The 17,941-nt window shown below is 41.1% G+C and overlaps 2 long non-coding RNA genes across 2 annotated transcripts in view; one reads left to right on the top strand and one right to left on the bottom strand.

The window, feature by feature from the left end:
* Positions 1-1,968, bottom strand: part of LOC144684702 (uncharacterized) — a 112,968-nt gene extending 111,000 nt beyond the window's left edge. The window contains exon 1 of the long non-coding RNA XR_013577545.1: positions 1,670-1,968. This is a non-coding gene — a long non-coding RNA (uncharacterized LOC144684702). The remainder of the gene's footprint in view (positions 1-1,669) is intronic.
* The window catches only part of LOC144684701 (uncharacterized), a 466,848-nt gene that overhangs the window by 113,108 nt on the left and 335,799 nt on the right, over positions 1-17,941 (top strand). The window lies entirely within an intron of this gene.

Raw genomic sequence — 17,941 nt, 5'->3', positions numbered from 1 at the left:
CAAAGCTGCCAATTCGCATCCAACAGCAACTCCAATTCAGCCTGAGTTCCACAGGTACAACCTCCAACAAAATGTCATACTTCTCCAGAACCTCCTTAGCTCTGCTCATTATAGTCTGGAAGGCATGGATTCACCAATATTATCTTTATCCAAACCATCAGTGACAACCGTGTGCACTGTATGCCCGAGTCTGGTCAGTCAATTACTTTAACTAACAGGAACAGCTGCAGCAAACTTATATTTTCCTATTGTCAGCTCCTGGATCCAGCCTTTGTTTTCTTCAGCCTGTCTACACTGCACTTCTCGGTGATATGAGCTCGGATGGCTCTGTGTCTTTTATCTGGTTTCAACCAGTTTCAGCTTCCCTAGAAACCTTAAGTTTTGGTTTCTCTTTCAGTTATGGTCTGACTCAAAAAGAAAAGCAAGTTGTGAAGCCACACTCAGTACACTGAACAGATCATTCGAGAAGTCATCTGTTCAAACAACAGTGCACACATGTTCCTCACTGGTCCCACAAACCACAGATTCCATAACACTACTAATATTTGAATTGTTGCTTGGTTTCTGGCTGTTATCTCTGGAGTCTTGAATAGGAGCTATATGGTCATGCCAGATTCCTGAGAAATAATCAATAACATCAAAGTATTCATTAATTAAGCTCAGGCTCTTCCAGGCCAATCGAAGCACATTGCACTTGATATTTTATATTAGGTATCAGTCTCCAATCAGGTGTCATTCATGTTTCTATTTTGTTTCTGCTTTCGGGTCAATAAAATGTAATATACCGTCTTCTGTTTACCCATGTAACTCCTGTAAGATGCAAAAATGTTTCTGTCACATCCGACTTCCCCTTGATATTCAAATGAACTCTCAACTTATCTAAAAATGCAAATATTAGATCCAACCTATTTACTTGTATCTCAACCACCATAATATCTCATTACACGTACACAAACCTAACGCCTCTATCCTTTCATGCCTTAAACCTCCCAGGCAACCTGTCTCCAGTAACCTTTCCCCAGCTCAATTAAATCATTTACACACACACAAACTCACATGCACACACACAGACACACAACCTTCTTCACAGAATACACAATATTCCCTAAAAATACTACAAAAATAACATCCATTCTCACATCTGTCACAAACTCCACCCCTGACTTCATCCTTCTCCCTAGCAACTCCCAGGCTGAACCAGATGGTTCTCAACTATGGCATTCTATTCAACCTTGAGTTGAACTAGCATATCCTCTCCATTCACCTCTGAACTGTCGTCCATCCCTGAACTTGCCTCTGCCCATCGCTTCTTATCTCCAGACTCAATTATTTTGTTGCTCCCCAGCTGACCCCCATGTTCCATAAATTTGACCTCATTCAAAACTCTGCTATCCTTATTCTAACTTGTACCTCACGCATCACCCCTGTGCTCACTGACATATATTAGCTCCAGGTCCAGCAACACGTATAATTTAAAATTCAGACCCTCATGCTCAAATCCCTCCATGGCCTTGTCCCTCCCTATCTCTGGAATCTCCAACCTTATAACCCTCTGTGAACTCTGTATTCCTCAAAATCCAAGACCAACACAGGGGAAGTTTACCGGGGAAAACTAATCGAGGCTGAGGACAATATGAACTATCAGATGTCTAACATCACTGTCACCTACCGCGTTGGACGTGTGACTCAGGTGGAGCAGGTCGACATCCGTGGCAGCAAGATTCGCTTCCTGATCTTGCCAGACATGCTGTAAAATGCTCCCACGTTAAAGAGTATGAAGAACAAGAACCAGACTACGGGGACTGTCCAAGGGAACGCTGCATTCCTCAAAGCTCAAGTGGCTGCCCGAGGGAGAGGCTACGGAAACATCTTCCAGAAGAGGAGGTAAGGCAGTTTTTGCCTTTCCCATCACCTAGCAGATGCTCCGGGATTGCTTTGTGTATTTGTTATTTTATAATTCTGCAGAATGACGTGAAGTCCAATCTAAGATTTGTTGTCAATAAACACTTTCTTTTCCATAAAAAATAATCCAGCCTCATACATTCCCGATTTTGTTTGCCACATCACTGGTGGCTTTGCCTGCAGCAGTTTTAGCTTTAAAATCTGGAATTCCCTCCCTAAACCTTTGCTCCTTTAAGATGTTTCTTTAAAACTTAACTCTAGCATCAAGTTTTTGATCACCTTTCCTAATATTTTCTTTTGTGGCTTGATCTTAAATTCTGTCTGATAAAGCACATGTGAAGCACCTTGGGATGCTTTCCTACATTGAAGATGCTATATAAATGCAAGTTGTTGTTGTGGTCCAGTAAGTTTATTATTTATCTGGCTGTGGAGATTGAAACAGTATTAGGAAGTGGATGCTGCAGGACGTTCTGGCCTAAATCGAACCCTATGCTAGCATCACCATTGTAGCAAACAGTGAGATCCAGTGAACTCCTGCACCTCGATGTTCCATTGCCTAAGCTTCCATCTCTGTTAACTGAGGCTGTATTTATCTCATTAATCTCCAGCTTTGTCAATGAAGTCAGCAGTACTAACTAATGAGATAGGAACATTTTGAGGCAAAAAGACCAATCAAATTACACACACGAATACTGGATAGACACACATTTTTAATGAGTGAATAAATGTATGAAATTGTTTTTTTTATTTTTAGATATGCTGAAAGGGATAAGAGACTTCAATGACTTGGATATAGGTAGCAGTATTATGGAAATTAACAAACACCTTGGTAAGGAAACAGTTGATTAAAAGAGTTTATGAGCTCATATGAACTAGTTTACGTATTTGTGATGACTTGAAATATCTTTTCATGAACAGGGGAATAAATGTTGTTAACTCATTGCAGAAAGAAATTTTAAAAAGGTAAAATAATTCTAGGGAAAGAAGTTATTGGTAAATGTAATATAACTATGATTGAAAAAAATAGCTAAGCAGAAATATGCCAATTTATATCTGTTTTCTTTGGCATGAAGAACCTTGAGTTGAGTCATCGATGGAATCTCCCTATCTCTTAGACTGTGCATAAAAGATGGGTTTCAATAACCTGACAAATACACATCGGGAAATCAGATTAATCCTTATTATCCTCTTCTAACTCAAGACTAAGAAATGATCTGGGATTCTTTATCTCCTATTGTAGTTTGAGGGATTAATTGATGTTTGAAACAGCTTCCGAACTGTCTTACATTTAACCATGTTTAACAGTTTGGGTCAAAATTAATTTATTTTACAAACCTTGAGTTAGATTGCTCTCAGGCTGCTGAGTGAGTGAATTAACTCTTTCTTATCAAATTATTAAGGAAAGAGTATGACCATAAGTCATGCTTTCAACACTATCGTTTGGCTACAAGTTACAACTTAAAGTTGTGTGCATAAATGCTTAATAGGCAAGTGTAAGTGCAATCACCATTATCTAGAAGTTCCATAGAAAATCATTAATAGGTTGAAGTACCTAGTAAAATGAGCAGCAAAGACAATTCAATGTATTGCCATTAGTCAGCATGAATGAATACTGAGCATTAACTATAACAGTGATCAGAGACTGAGGTTAAGATTGGTAAGACTATTTTAAGAATAAATCATCAACTGACAAATTAACAGTGTTGAATTCAAATAGCCTACACATGTGTTTAACAAAGTTCAGAATTTACATGACACCACACACAGGAGCAGTGCGGCTGAGTCAATATTCTCCCTTCCCTGGGATAAAGGCATGAGATTCTAAAGTGTTGCACCAATGATCTCCTTTTGGCAGCAAGACTATCTGTTTCTTTTATTCTGACAATTTATTCCATCAAATGCATGAGTGAAACATGATTACAAGGTGACAAAGCTTGGGAAATAAATATTCCAGGGTACGCAACATTTTGAAAAGACAGAATGGAAAAGGAGGAATAGCCCTGATAATAAAGGATGGCATAGCACAGTAGTGAAAAAAGACCTTGCCTCAGGAAATCAGGAAGCAGAACCAGTACAGGCAGACATTAAGAATAACAAGGGTCAGAAAATGCTGGTGGGAATAGTCTATTAGTCTCCTCGCAGTAGTTATACTGTTGGACTGAACATTAAGCAAGAAATAATTAGAGCTTGGAACAAAGGCAATGCAATAATCCTGGTTGGTGTCAGTAGGTGGAGGTGCTTTAATCTTCACATAGACTGGAGTGATGAAAAAAAAGGAAAAATATCTTAATTTAAATCGAGTTCGGGAACTCCAGTTCCCAGCAGGCCTCGGGACCTCTGCGCATGCACTGGCTGGGAACTGACCGCACATGCGCAGTTTGAGTTGTTCCCGTTTTCATGTCTCCTGCACATGTCCCAGCCAGGAGATGGCCGCACATGCGCAGTTTGAGTCTTTTCCCGTTTTCGTGTCTCCTGCACATGTCCCAGCCAGGAGATGGCCGCACATGCGCAGTTTGAGTCTTTTCCCGTTTTCGTGTCTCCTGCACATGTCCCAGCCAGGAGATGGCCGCACATGCGCAGTTTGTTGATTTCATGCATGCGCTGGCGGGAAATGGCCACAACTGCGCAGATGAAAAAGAAGAAAAGTGAAACAGCGTGAAACCGCAGATCAGGTGATTTGAAGAGGAGCACCATTGTAGAAAAGATGTCCCAGGGAGGGGGACAAGGAAAAGGTTCCAAACAAGAGAATCTAAAACCAGGAAGTGGGGCTGAACAAGGATAGAGATCAGAAACAGATCCTTTTAAGTAAAGGTGAGAAAAAGGAGCAGAGCATTAGGCTCCAAATTAAAGAGAGAGCTGTGGGGAGCAGACTTAAAGCAAAGTGGACTCGAGAGAAGCCTGAAGATCCGAGAGGGTAGCCAAAGGTTGGTGACTCCGTGTTGCGGACCATAAGTGCGAAGATAGCCTTTGGAACAGTGGGGTTCTGCTTGGCATCTCAACATCTGAAAGTGTCCTTGGAAGGTGAAGCTTGAGTGTACACGGAAAGGAAAGGAATCTCAGAAGGCAAGATTGAAACTCTGGAGGTGAATCCTGGTTGAAGCCATCCGAGTGGGAGCGATATTTGAAGAGAATTCTAAGGAAAGCTGTTCAAGTGTGGAGGTTGGAAACCCTCATGAGGGAGACAAAGTTCCAGTGAGACTGGTGGGATCCCAGTGTGACAAGCATCTGGGTGGGTTATCAAGAAATTCATAAAATCTACTTTGGTTGCACCTGTCATTTACTTTGGACTGTGGCATATCTGAGCTCAGTTCGACAGTTGGTTCACGTGTACTGCATACTTACCGTGAACATTATAGCATAAGATAGATATGGTAAATTGTTTCTGAATTTGTATGTGTCTGTGAAGGTATAGCTGGGGTGAAGGAACAGTGAATATTTGAATAATTTTCTAGTGTTTGGATTGAGATTTTCGTCTGGTGTAATATAGTTCATTTTTTTTGTTTAATAAATGTTTTATCCTTAGTGTTAAAAGTTCATCAGCAGACTCCTGTGAATTTGTTCAGTAACTTACCACCACGGTTTCTAAAAAAAAGTTAGCATCTATCAAGTCAAGTTTCACTCTGGGATCTGACTTGTCCAGTATTAACAGCAGGTGGGATGGTAACACTGGACAAATGAAAGTGGCAAATATAGTCGAGAAGATATGGTTGTAGAATGTTTTTGCAACAGTTTGCTAGAACAATATGTTGCGGAATGAACTAGGGATAAAGCTATTTCAGATCTAATATTGTGCAATGAGGCAGATTTAATTAATAATCTTATAGTAAAGATCCACTCGGTAAAAATGACTATAATACAGTTGAATTCCTTATTAAATTTGAAAGTGACATAGTCCAGTCCTAAACAAGAATCCTAAACTTAAGCATCCTGGGGTTTACCATTGACCAGAAACTGAACTGGACCAGCCATATAAATACTACAACAGCAGGTCAGAGGCTGGGAATTCCGTGGTGAGTAACTCACCTCCTGACTCCCCAAACCTGTCCGCCATCTACAAGGCACAAGTCAGGAGTGTGATGGAATACTCTCCACTTGCCTATAGTGCAGCTCCAACAACACTCAAGTAGCTCAACATCATCTAGGACAAAACAGTCACTCAATTGGCACCCCATTCAGCACCTCGAGCATTCACTCCCTGCACCACCGACGCACAGTGGCAGCAGTGTGTACCATCTACAAGATGCATTGCAGCAACTCACCAAGGCTCTTTCAACAGCATCTTCAAAACCTGCAACCTCTACCACCTTGAAGGAAAAGGGCAGAAGACACATGGGAACACACCATCTGCAAGTTCCCCACCAAGCCACACACCATCCTGACTTAGAAATATATCACCACACTGTTGCTGGATCAAAATCCTGGAACTCCCTCCCTAACAGCACTGTGGGTGTACCTATGCCATATGGACTGCAGCAGTTCAAGAAGGCAGCTCACCACCACCTTCTCAAGGGCAATTAGGGATGGGCAATAAATGCTGGCCTTGTCAGTGACATCCATATCTCATGGAATGGAATCAAGGGATATGTGAAGTGGGCAGGAAAGTGAAGTGGCAGATCAGCTTCTAACCTTCAGGAGCTGGGAGTAACCTGGACCTGCACGGGAGCACTTCTAGTCAGGAGCAGATAAATAAAGGTCGAGTTTCAGGGCCTTCACTTACCTTCAGAGAGTGGAGAGGAACGGGATCTGCATGGGAGCACCTCCAATTGGGAGCCTTCAGGAGGTGACTGCATTTGAAAAAAAAAATCAAATAGTGATGTCACAGGCAAGCCATAAGTTAATTGGTTGGTGAGACCGCTGTTAGGGAGTGCCTGTAAATAGATGAAAATTAAAAAAACATTATTTTTTGGTAAAGGCAGCTACTTTAATGAAGTGACAGAAGCAGAAGGGAGTAAAGTTAAGGGATGTCAGGGCAGCTTGGCAGCGTGGAATGCCCATCCTGTAACAAGTGGAGAGTCTTGGACACTTCCTGTGACCTAGATGACCATGTGCCCAGGTCGTGCCTCCGGCTGCAGAAACATGAGCTCCAGATTTCAGAACTTGAGTTACGGCTGGAGTCATTGTGGTACATCTGCGAAGCCAAAACCTATGTGGCTAACACATTTAGGGAGACAGGTTAAGAGTGAGCAAGCAGCAAAGGAAAGGGGTTACCATAAAGGAGCTGCATTGATCTGTTAATGAGCACCCCACTTCTTCATGGTGGGATCATCAGATGCCTTAATATATTCTGCTGTGAGAAGGAAGTGGACAGTGCATGGAATGTTGGGTGCATGTTTCGTGTATTTGACTGTTTAATCCTCTCTTAATCCTCTTTCACTGATTGTGGCAGGGTTAACACATGTCGTTCATTTGGAATTCTTTAGCCAGATCAAGTCAGCTTCTCTTCATGCCTTGGGGCTTTAGAGGAAAGGAATCTTGCATTAAGCTATGTATCCTGAATGTTGAGGACACTTCTATTTTCCAGAAAGCCATTTAACAATCGTACATATGATGTGGAAAAAAAATTTATCCACTGGTATGCTTCTTGCCAGTTTAGCTTCTATTAGGTGGTGTCTTATTATCCTGTTAGAAATATGAATGTTCCAGTAATATAAATAAAAGGCTGTAGCCCTGTGCCAAGGATGAATTTGACACACAGTTAGAAGTTTGAAAATTTGTTAATAGTTAAATGTTACACTCATGATCAACACCTAATATTTCAAATTATGCTTGCCATTATTAGCACATTATAATTCAACCCTCCAGTTGTCTTCCTTCTTTATCTTTCAATCCAGGACAATAGTTTTATTTGATACTAGCTGTGCTAATCCCATAGGAGTCAGCATTCCATAACTCTACCATCTCTTAATGTTCACTCTGATATCTTATTGTCCTGAAATGTACAGAAATCCATTGGTAGTTTATGACCAGCTTGACACAAAGGAAGCTATACTGTCTAAACAATGGTATTGAATCTCCAGTAGAGTGATAAATTGAACAAAATGTAAACATGTGCCAACTGGCATATGAAAATGCCTCTTGTAGAGATATTGTACAATTAGTTCGTTTTGCAGGCTTTAATTCTAAGAGTTAACTAAAGAACATGAAATGGAACCTAACGTAAGTGATTTGTTCATGTAAAATGGTTCCCTTACTATTTCTCAATCTCAATCTCTAAAATTGCAAGAGTACAATCAATAACCCTATTCAATTGTGACTGAAACCTAGATCTATTTGCATCCATTTGACAACTACTGCAACCATCCTATGGTTTTTGCTTTTGGTTTTCTTGGAGAATGTGCTATCATCTCTTGTTTTATGAAGGCAGTGCAGAAACTTAAAGCTCACAGTGTGTTATTGACTCTTAACACAAACATACCAAACACCAACAATGATAGGTAACCTAAACAAAGGCTTCTTTATTGAAGAATAGCAAGATTCCAGGAGAGCTCTTCATACACATGTTACCTGCTGATCAATACTGTTCCAACTATACTTTTGTTATGACACGGCTGATAGTAAATGCCGAGCTGCCCAAATCCCAAATGGAAGCTTGAAACAGCTGCCAAAATGTTTTTTTGCCATTTGTATAGTATGAGGAGAGGTTCTAAAATCAGGAACTTATGTCCCCAACTACCTATGATGATTTTTTTAGTACAGTAAACATTTATTTTAAAAAAGCAAAAAAAAAACCCAATTACACTTAAAACACAAGATAGGCTTCACAGTAAACAGTACTTAAAACAGTTCCAAAAGATCTTAACTACCCTCAGAGCTAACCTTATCCTTTTCTGTTCAGCAACTAGCCTTATAGGTTTTAAAGTCTATAGAATTCCAGTAATTTTTGCCACACAGTGCCTTATCCGTCGGAATGTCCTCTGAGGCTGACAGCAACTCCAGGCCTGGCCTTGTTCATACTGTCAACTGAGAGCTATCCTGCTGTCTTCTGGGAGATCCAAACAGCTACCCGCTCACATAGGCTCCAGTATTTCCTTAAATACGTTCTTCCCCTTTGATCTCTCTATTGTCTCAACCAGTCTCTTCAGAAATGCTTTCTTCCCAGAATTGATTAAAGTTGTTTCTTTACTTTAGCTCTTAGGCTTTAAAAAATAAACTTACCCTACCTTTACCTTACTTACGCCTTTTACAATCTATATATATCCCCCTTTGAACTAAAACAATTCAATTCAAAACTACTCATGTTATTGCTTTATGCAAAATTCTGATTGAAGTTCCTCTTGGTTCATTAACATATCAAAATCACTTCTTACTGTTGGTTTTAGAGTCTTGCAGTCACTCTGTCTCTTATTCCAATTACGACACTTACAACCCCAACAGCCTGCCTTCCCGTACATAAGGAATATGACAGTGATATTACCAAAAGAAAACATTACAATTTCTTGTTTTCTTGACAGTATCAAATCTTAACTTGCATCACTTCCAGTGATAATATATACCAAACTATTTACATATTCAGCTGTATGTTAATTAGTATATTAAACTACATGCACTACAGAGCAATACCACAACATAGACCTCTGTTGGTACTTTTGTTGGATGTCAGTTTTGTGCTTCATAAACCTTTGCATTGTTCTATTAAATTCCTTTGTTATTTTGATCTTAAATTTCTGTCTTGGGCAGTGTTTTCCTTTTAATCTTTGTTTCAGTCCATTGGCACATAATTTGGATCTGCTGGGTTGCTGCAGAAGGTATTACAGAAGCTGCACAAAGCCCTCCTAGTGGGGTGTGCTGTACCCCTAGCTGAGTCTGACATGGCCTGCACGTGTCCCATGATGAGAAGGGTGTTCACTCAGATGCCATTGCATGTGGCAGAAACATCTGACCTGGTGCTGTCAAAACATCACTCAGCCCTACTGGCTGATATAAGCCTCAACTTCCAAATTTGGATCATGCAAATCTATTATATGTATTCATTTGTCACTCACCGAAGAACAAGTGTTGCTGCGAGATGGGTCCAGCACAAGGATTATTTAAAGGGCAAGGCACCCAAGTTTTAGGTAAGGTAATTTAGAATTTGAATGATATTTGCTATTACCAAGTCTCTGGATGTGCTCTGTGGTGTTTTTGGAGATGTTGTGGTCAATACCTGGATTTGGCAGAGAGTTTTAGCTGCATCCTCACAGGGAGGAAAGAGGTGACCTCCCTATACATAGGTTGTAGTACTAGGTTTGCTGTAATGGCAGTGCCTGTGGGCCTGTATCACATCAGAGAGCAAGGGGTTGTAAAGAAAACAAGCTCTGCATGATTATCTCTGCCAATTTGAAGCCGGACTCCTCAATGGTTAAGTGACAGTGATAGGAGGCTGTCTAGCTGGCCAGCTAATACACCCAGCATCTCAGTGTGCATGTCCAAAAGCATTCTGCTGTATGCTGTACATAGAGGTTCTCATCTGCGTCCTCTGCAGCAGAACCTCATCTGTGACCTCACCCTCTGGTGAGCTGACACAAGAACTATCTTTTCCTCCACGAGCAGATGCCAACTCTATTCTAGCTTCTAAGTTGCATGCAGTGGCAATATCTGCCCTGGTGGCTGTGATTATCAGACTAATCGACTGGACCCCTTTACAATGCTGTGCTGTTGCTCTCTCTCCTCCCCTCCATGCTCCTGTGGTTGGGCAAGTGACAGCCCTTGGGCGTCTGAAAGCCGAAAACCTGAAAAGAAAGGCTGGGATGCAGGAAGCATGGAGGAGATGTGGTGAAAAGCAATTGGTCCATGGTCATACAATCTGTAGCTTGCATATGGTTCCCGATGGCAGGGTGATTAAGTGATGGGCCTGTAGCACATTGAGTAACGTGAGAGGCTGGCCAAGCAGTGGGTAGGTGATTATATTGTGAAGATGCATTCACTGACTTTCAATATCCCTGTGAGGTTATTAGACTTCTTGTGGCACTGTTTACAGGTTCTCATGGCCCTCCTGTCCTGTCCTGCTTATAGCTACACCTACCAGGAGATCTCACGCTGTCTGTCTTGTGCCACCTTCTCACTGTAGCTCATCTGCAACTGCTCTGCGACGTCTGTCATCCAGATATGCCTAGGTTGTCCCTCTTTCTGCTGTGCTCCACTTTACCCTCTAGAAGAGATCTCTGTAGTTTTTCAGCTTTGACCAAATGGCCAAAATGCTGACATTTTCTTTTTTGGATGTCATTTTTTAGAGTTCTTTTTGCTCTTGTAATTTCAAGCACCTCATTATTTGTCATTTGGTCTGTGTATAGAATTTTAAGCACAAGTCTTAGCATCAACATTTCAAAGGCCTCTATTTTCTTCCAGCTATCTCTATTCTTCTGACTTCACCATTGCATTTACCATCTTCTGTTATCAGTTTTCCTAAATAGACAAACTTATCAATTTGTTCCAGTGTGATACCATCCACTTCAATTTTCACTCTCATTTTTTATAATGTATTCCTTCTGATGACTCATTGTTTTTGTCTTTTTGGAGTTCATACTCAATCCATTTTCTAAGCTTCTAGATTTTGCTTGATCTATGATATGTTGTAGGGCCCCTTCTGATGTTGTGTTGTCAGCATACTGCAAGTTGTTTATATCCTTGCCACCAGTTTATAGCCCTGGAAATATTTGTTCTGTGTACTGATTAAATAATTTTAGTGACAGTAAAGAACCTTTGTCATACTCCTCTCTTCACTTGAAACATATTTGATTGTCCTCGTAGTCAGAGCCTAGGAATTGATCTCCTTGACCACCTGCTCCTGATCCATTTTAAGAGTGGCCCTTGAGGGCTTCTTGGCCCCCTGCAGAACCATTGCATCACTCCTCCTGTCCAACTCCAACATGAAGGCCTTCGCCACAGGACCAAGAACTGAGAGCCCTCTCTCTGTTCCGCTTTCCTTGTTTACAATTGCAGTAATTGTGATCAGGAGCAACCTCCAGTAATTCACTCGTTTAAGAGCGACAGATGCCTTTGAGAGGAGAAGGCTGGATGGATTCTGTACTGTTAGAGCATGCAGCTCAGCCCTTTGAGCACCCAGGCAGCCAGTAATGTGGGAAATTATTGTTCTATTTTTATAAAAGAATTAAATTCATAGGTTGGTCTAACAGCATCTGTGGAGAGAATGGCAGAGTCAACGTTTCGAGTCCGTATGACTCTTCAGAGCTAAAGAGAAGTAAAAATGTGATGAAATTTATACAGATTAAGGTGGGAGGGGGGGTGGGGGTGGTGGAGCAGGTGAAACTGGATAGAAGGCCAGCGATAGGTGGAGGCAAAGGAGAGATTGACAAAGATGTCATAAACAAAAGGACAAAGGGGTGTTAATGGTAATGGTGCTGGCTAAAGGAGGTGCTGATGGTAGCATTAAGGTCAGAAAGCAGAATGTGATAATAGCAGGACAAGGGTAAGCACTCTGGAAAGAACAACATGAATAAGTGACAGATGGCCTTAGTGGGGTTGGGGTGGGGGGAAGGGAGGGGAGGTGGTGAGAAAAAAGATCTAGCGGTGTCTGGAAAGGGGCCTGTTACATTCTTGGTATTTTTGCCTCCCCTAGGATATTTTTCAATTAGAGTGTGGTGTGACTTCACTATGTCTTAGCAGAATTGATGAACAACATCTTTTCCTGTCCTTTTCATGTATCATTTTGGAAAACGAGCATGACACTGAGGTCATCAATATTATAATGGCATTAATTACTAAATATGCCATTAAAAATGTAACTGCTTAAGTTGTGCCAGTACTGAAGAGTGTATTTGATTCCTGTAGACGTAATTCTATTTTCTGGAGAAATGCTTAAGAAATTGTCTGTATGGAAGTATTTAGCATATACCCTAGTAATAGCCTAATTTCCTGTCCAACTTAAGAATGCTTCATTTGCAAATGAACTATATTAGCACCTTATTCTGAAAACAGTCTAGTCCACTTGGAATAGTCTAACTTGTTTTGAAATAACATTACCACAAGTGGGCTAGTTGATCCCAAGGTCAACAACTCTGGATGGGCAGATATTCAAAAGATGCTGGTTTTCGATTGTAAGGGCCAAGATCCATTTACAGTAACTGTCAAGATATTGAACAAGAAAATGATACCAAGGAATTCATATTTGTTGCAGTTTCACCAATTATGGTTTATTTGAGGAAACATCCATTTGAAGAATATCCATTTGAATGGGTTGGTTAACTCAAAGGTACTGGCCGGTTAACTCAGAAATGAGAGCTGGTTAACTCAAATATGTGGGTTGGTTGGCTAACGAGTGGGCCAGTTAGCTCAGATGTGTGGCATGGTTAGCTCAGATATGCGGGATAATTAAACCTGATATGCGGACTGGTTAGTTCAGATATGTAGGTTAGTCAGCTCAGATGGCTAGAGTATGGTGCTAATAATCTCACCATTGCCGATTCATCTCCCATACTGACTAACTGTGCTTGCTGCAGCTGTTTTGGGATTATATGGTGTTAGGTCACAGATCAGCTGTGACTTCATTGAATGGCAGAACAGGCTCAGTGGGCTAAATGGTTCACTTTTGTCCCAGACAGTGCTCCTAAGCTCTTAGAAATAGGAAATTAGAGCCCCACAGGGTAGATAACCCAACTTTGTACTCTCTGTGAAGTCAATATTTAGGATGCCAACTTTCATTAAAGCACTAAACATATAAATGGACGAATATGTATGTGTAATTATTGATTCCTAATCAGTGCACAAATTCAGTTTTTACTATCCCTTTCCATTTTAAATTTTTTCTACAGTTATAGAATTTTGTATTTTACTTGATGTATTTAAATTTCTCTTTTACAGAAAACACTAGTGTCTGGAAACACATTGTAGGTGGAGATGTTAAAGTTGACATGTATAGAAGTGCCAAGAAATGCCCAAATGGTTTTTCAAGTTGCTTATGGTCTCGTGCTAGTGATGGAATTGTTTACATACCTTATATTTTTAAATCAAATTTTGGTAAGTTAATTGGGTTGATGTCCTGTTAAAACTGTTTGCCTTAATGGTTTACTCACTAAATGTTATAAACTGAAACAGAAAATAGTCAAAAATTTAATACATTTTAGTCCAGGGATATATGGTTTTTACAATTCTTTTTTAGCTGAAGAGGATGAAGTTTTCACACTGATATAGTCCTGACATATTTTCTCAATATTGCAGGAGAGTAGATGGATGCCTAATTATACATTACATATACTTCATGGATAAAGTAGACATGCATTGAACAATCTCAGAATTACAGAATTTTAATGCCACGGAAGGAAGCCATTCAGCCCATCATGTTTGCACTGGCTGTCCAAATGAGCACTGTGACCTAGTGCCATTGCCTTGACTTTTCCCAGTATCCCTGCACATTGTTTCTATTCAAATAATCATCCAATGCCCTCTTGAATGCCTCAGTTGAACCTGCCTCCACCACACTTCCAGGCAGCACATTCTACACCCGAACCACTCGTTTGTGACTTTTTTTTCTCACGTCACATTTGCTTCTTTTGCTAATCACTTTAAATCTGTGCCCTCTCGTTCTTGATCCTTCTACAAGTGGGAATAGCTTCTCCCCATCTACTCTGTCCAGATCCCTCATGATTTTGAACATCTCTATCAAATGTCCTCTTAGCCTTCTTCTCTCCAAGGAGAACAGCCCCAACCTCTCCAATTTATCCTCATAGCTGAAGTTTCTCACCCCGGAACCATTCTTGTAAACCTCTTCTGCACTCTCTCCAATGTGTTCACATCCTTCCTATAATGCAGTGCCCAGAACTGTACACAATATTCCAGCTGAGGTCTGACGAACATCTTATGTAAATTCAGCAAAACCTCCTTACTCTTGTACTCTATGCCCCTATTAATAAAGCCCAGGATACTATATGCTTTATTAACTGTTTTCTCCACCTGTCCTGCCACCTTCAATGATTTATGCACATACACACGCAGGTCTTTCTGCTCCTGCACCCCCTTCAAAATTTCACCCCTTATTTTATATTGTCTGTCCATGTTCTTCCAACCAAAATGCATCACCTCACACTTCTCTGCATTGAACTTCATCTGCCACCTATCTGTCCACGCCAACAACCTTTGAAGATCTACGCTGTTCTCGCAGTTTATAACACTCCCAAGTTTCGTATCACCCGCAAACTTTGAAATTGTCCCCTGCACACCAAGATCTAGATCATTAATATTTATCAGGAAAAGCAAGGGTCCCAATACCGACCCCTGGGGAACTCCACTACAAACCTTCCTCCAGCCCGAAACATATCCATTGCTTCCTATTTTTCAGCCAATTTTGTATCCACGTTGCTACAGTCCCTTTTATTCCATGAAAAATAACTTTGCTCACAAGTCTGTTGTGTGGCACTGTATCAAATGCCTTTTGACAGTCCAGGTGCACCATATCAACAGCATTACCCTCATCGACCTTTTCTGTTACCTCTTCAAAAAACTCCAAGTTAGTTAAACACAATTTCCCCTTTAGAAATCCATGCTGGCTCTTCCTTATCAACCCATATTTTTCCATGTGGCTACTAATTCTATCCGAATAATTGTTTCTAGAATCTTGCTCACCACTGAAGTTAAACTGACTGGTCTGTAATTGCTGGGCTTATCCTTACAACCTTTTTTGAACAAAGGTGTAATGTTTGCAATTCGGCTCCTCTCCTGAGTCTAGAGAAGACTGAAAGACTATGGCCAGTGCCCCTGCAATTTCTACTTTCACTTCCTTCAATATCTTTGGAGGTCAGGATGGAGGGCGACTTGGAGGGGAACTTCCAGGTGGTGGTGTTCCCATGTATCTGTTGCCCTTGTCCTGCTAAATGGTAGTGGCCGTGGGTTTGGAATGTGCTGCCTAAGGAGCCTTGGTGACTTTCTGCAGTGCATCTTGTAGATGGTACAACCTGCTGCTACGGTGGGAAAGGAGAGAGAGATAGAGTTGGAAGGGAAAGAATGAGTGGGAAAGGAGAGGGAGTGAATACGTGGGAACATAGGAACAGGAGAAGGCTATTCAGCCCATCGAGCCTGTTCCACCATCCAACATAATCATGGCTGACGAGCACTTCAATGCCTTTTACCCACACTATCCCCATAACCCTTTACATTATTGTTAATCAGAAATCTATCAGTCTCTACCTTAAACATATTCAATGACTGAGCTTCCACAGACCTCTGGGTTAGAGAATTCCAAAGATCCACAACCCTCTGAGAAAGAAATTTTTCATCATCTCAGTCCTAAGTGACTTCCCCCTAATTTTGAAATTGTGTCCCCTGGTTCGAGACTCCCAAGCCAGTGGAAACACTTTCCTGCATCTACCCTGTCTATCCCTTTAAGTATTTTGTAGGTTTCACCGACAAAATCACCTCTCATTCTTCGAAATTCTAGAGAATACAGGCCCAGTTTACCAAACTCTCTTCATAAGACAGTCCCGCCATCCCCAGAACAAGTCTGTGAACCTTCATTGCACTCCCTCTATGGCAATAATATTCTTTCTGAGGTAAGGGGACCAGAATTGCACACAGTACTCCAGGTGCAGTCTAACCAAGTGTTTATACAATTGAAGCAAGACTTCACTGATCCTGTATTCAAACCCTCTTGCGATAAAGGCTAACATTCCATTAGCCTTCCTAATTGCCTGCTGCACCTGTATGTTAACCTTCAGTGACTTGTGGATAAGGACGCCCAGGTCCCTTTGTACATCAACATTTTCTAATCTCTTACTATTTAGGAAATACCCTGAACATCTGCTCCTTCTACCAAAGTGTATAACCTCACGTTTCTCCACGTTATATTCCATCTGCCCACTCGCTAAGTCTGTCCAAATCCTCCTGTAGCCGCTTTACATCTTCCTCAAAACACACATTCCTGCCTAGCTTTGTATCATCCGCGAGCTTGGAAATATTACATTTGGTCCCCACATCCAAATCATCGATATATATTGTGAACAGCTGGGGCCCAAGTACTGATCCTTGCAGTACCCCACTAGTCACAGCCTGCCAACAAGAGAATGATCCGTTTATTCCTACTCTCTGTTTTCTGCCTGTTAGCCAATCCTTAATCCATGTCAGTATATTGCCTCCTATCCTATGTGCTTTTATTTTGCTAATCAACCTTCTGTGGGGGACTTTATCCAAAGCCTTCTGAAAATCCAAGTATACTACATCCATTGACTCTCCTTTATCAATTTGTTAGTAACATCCTCAAAAAACTCCAACAAGTTTGTCAAACATGATTTCCCATTTGCAAACCCACGCTGACTATGCCCAATCAGATCATGATTATCCAAGTATCCATTTATCACATCCTTAATAATAGAATCTAGCATTTTCCCTGCTACTGATGTAAGGCCGACAGGTCTGTAGTTCCCTGTTTTCTCCCTCCCTCCCAATTAAGTAGTGAGGTGACATTTTTTACTTTCCAATCTTCAGGAACCATTCCAGAATCTATAGAACTTTGGATGATGATCACCATTGGATCCACAATCTCTATAACAACCCCTTTCAACACTCTAAGAGGCAGAATATAAGGTCCCGGGGACTTATCAACTTCCAACCCCATTAATTTCTCCAATACGACCTTCTTACTTATACTAATTTCCTTCAACTCCTCATTCTCCCTAGTCCCTTGGACCTCTAAACCTGGGAGATTTCCTGTATCTTCCTCAGTGAAAACAGATACAAAGGGGAGAATTTTCTCCCCGTTGGGAGTCTGGGCAGGCGCGCAGCCAATCACCACCCGCGATCTGCTGCACGCTGCCATTTTGTGTGCATGCGCGCGAAAGAGCACAGAAATCTCCCTGAGGCACAGAGCTGCCTCAAGGAGATTAGTTTGATTTTCAAAAATTTTGATAAAGAGAAAGAAGTTTTTTTAACACATGTCCTCTCATGTGACAGTGTCAATGAACTTTAATAAAAAAATGTATTTAATTTATAAACCCTTCATGAAACCTCATCCCGCCCGTGGCAGCTCAGTTAATAACTTTAATTAGTTTTTAAATGGCCTTAATAGGCCTTTGACAGTTCGGCAGGCTGTGCGACCACCGAACTGAAGATCTGAATG

Source organism: Cetorhinus maximus, chromosome 9 (assembly GCF_964194155.1).
Source record: "Cetorhinus maximus chromosome 9, sCetMax3.hap1.1, whole genome shotgun sequence".
In the NCBI taxonomy this organism is placed as follows: Eukaryota; Metazoa; Chordata; class Chondrichthyes; order Lamniformes; family Cetorhinidae; genus Cetorhinus; species Cetorhinus maximus.
This window is presented reverse-complemented; position numbering and strand designations above follow the sequence as displayed.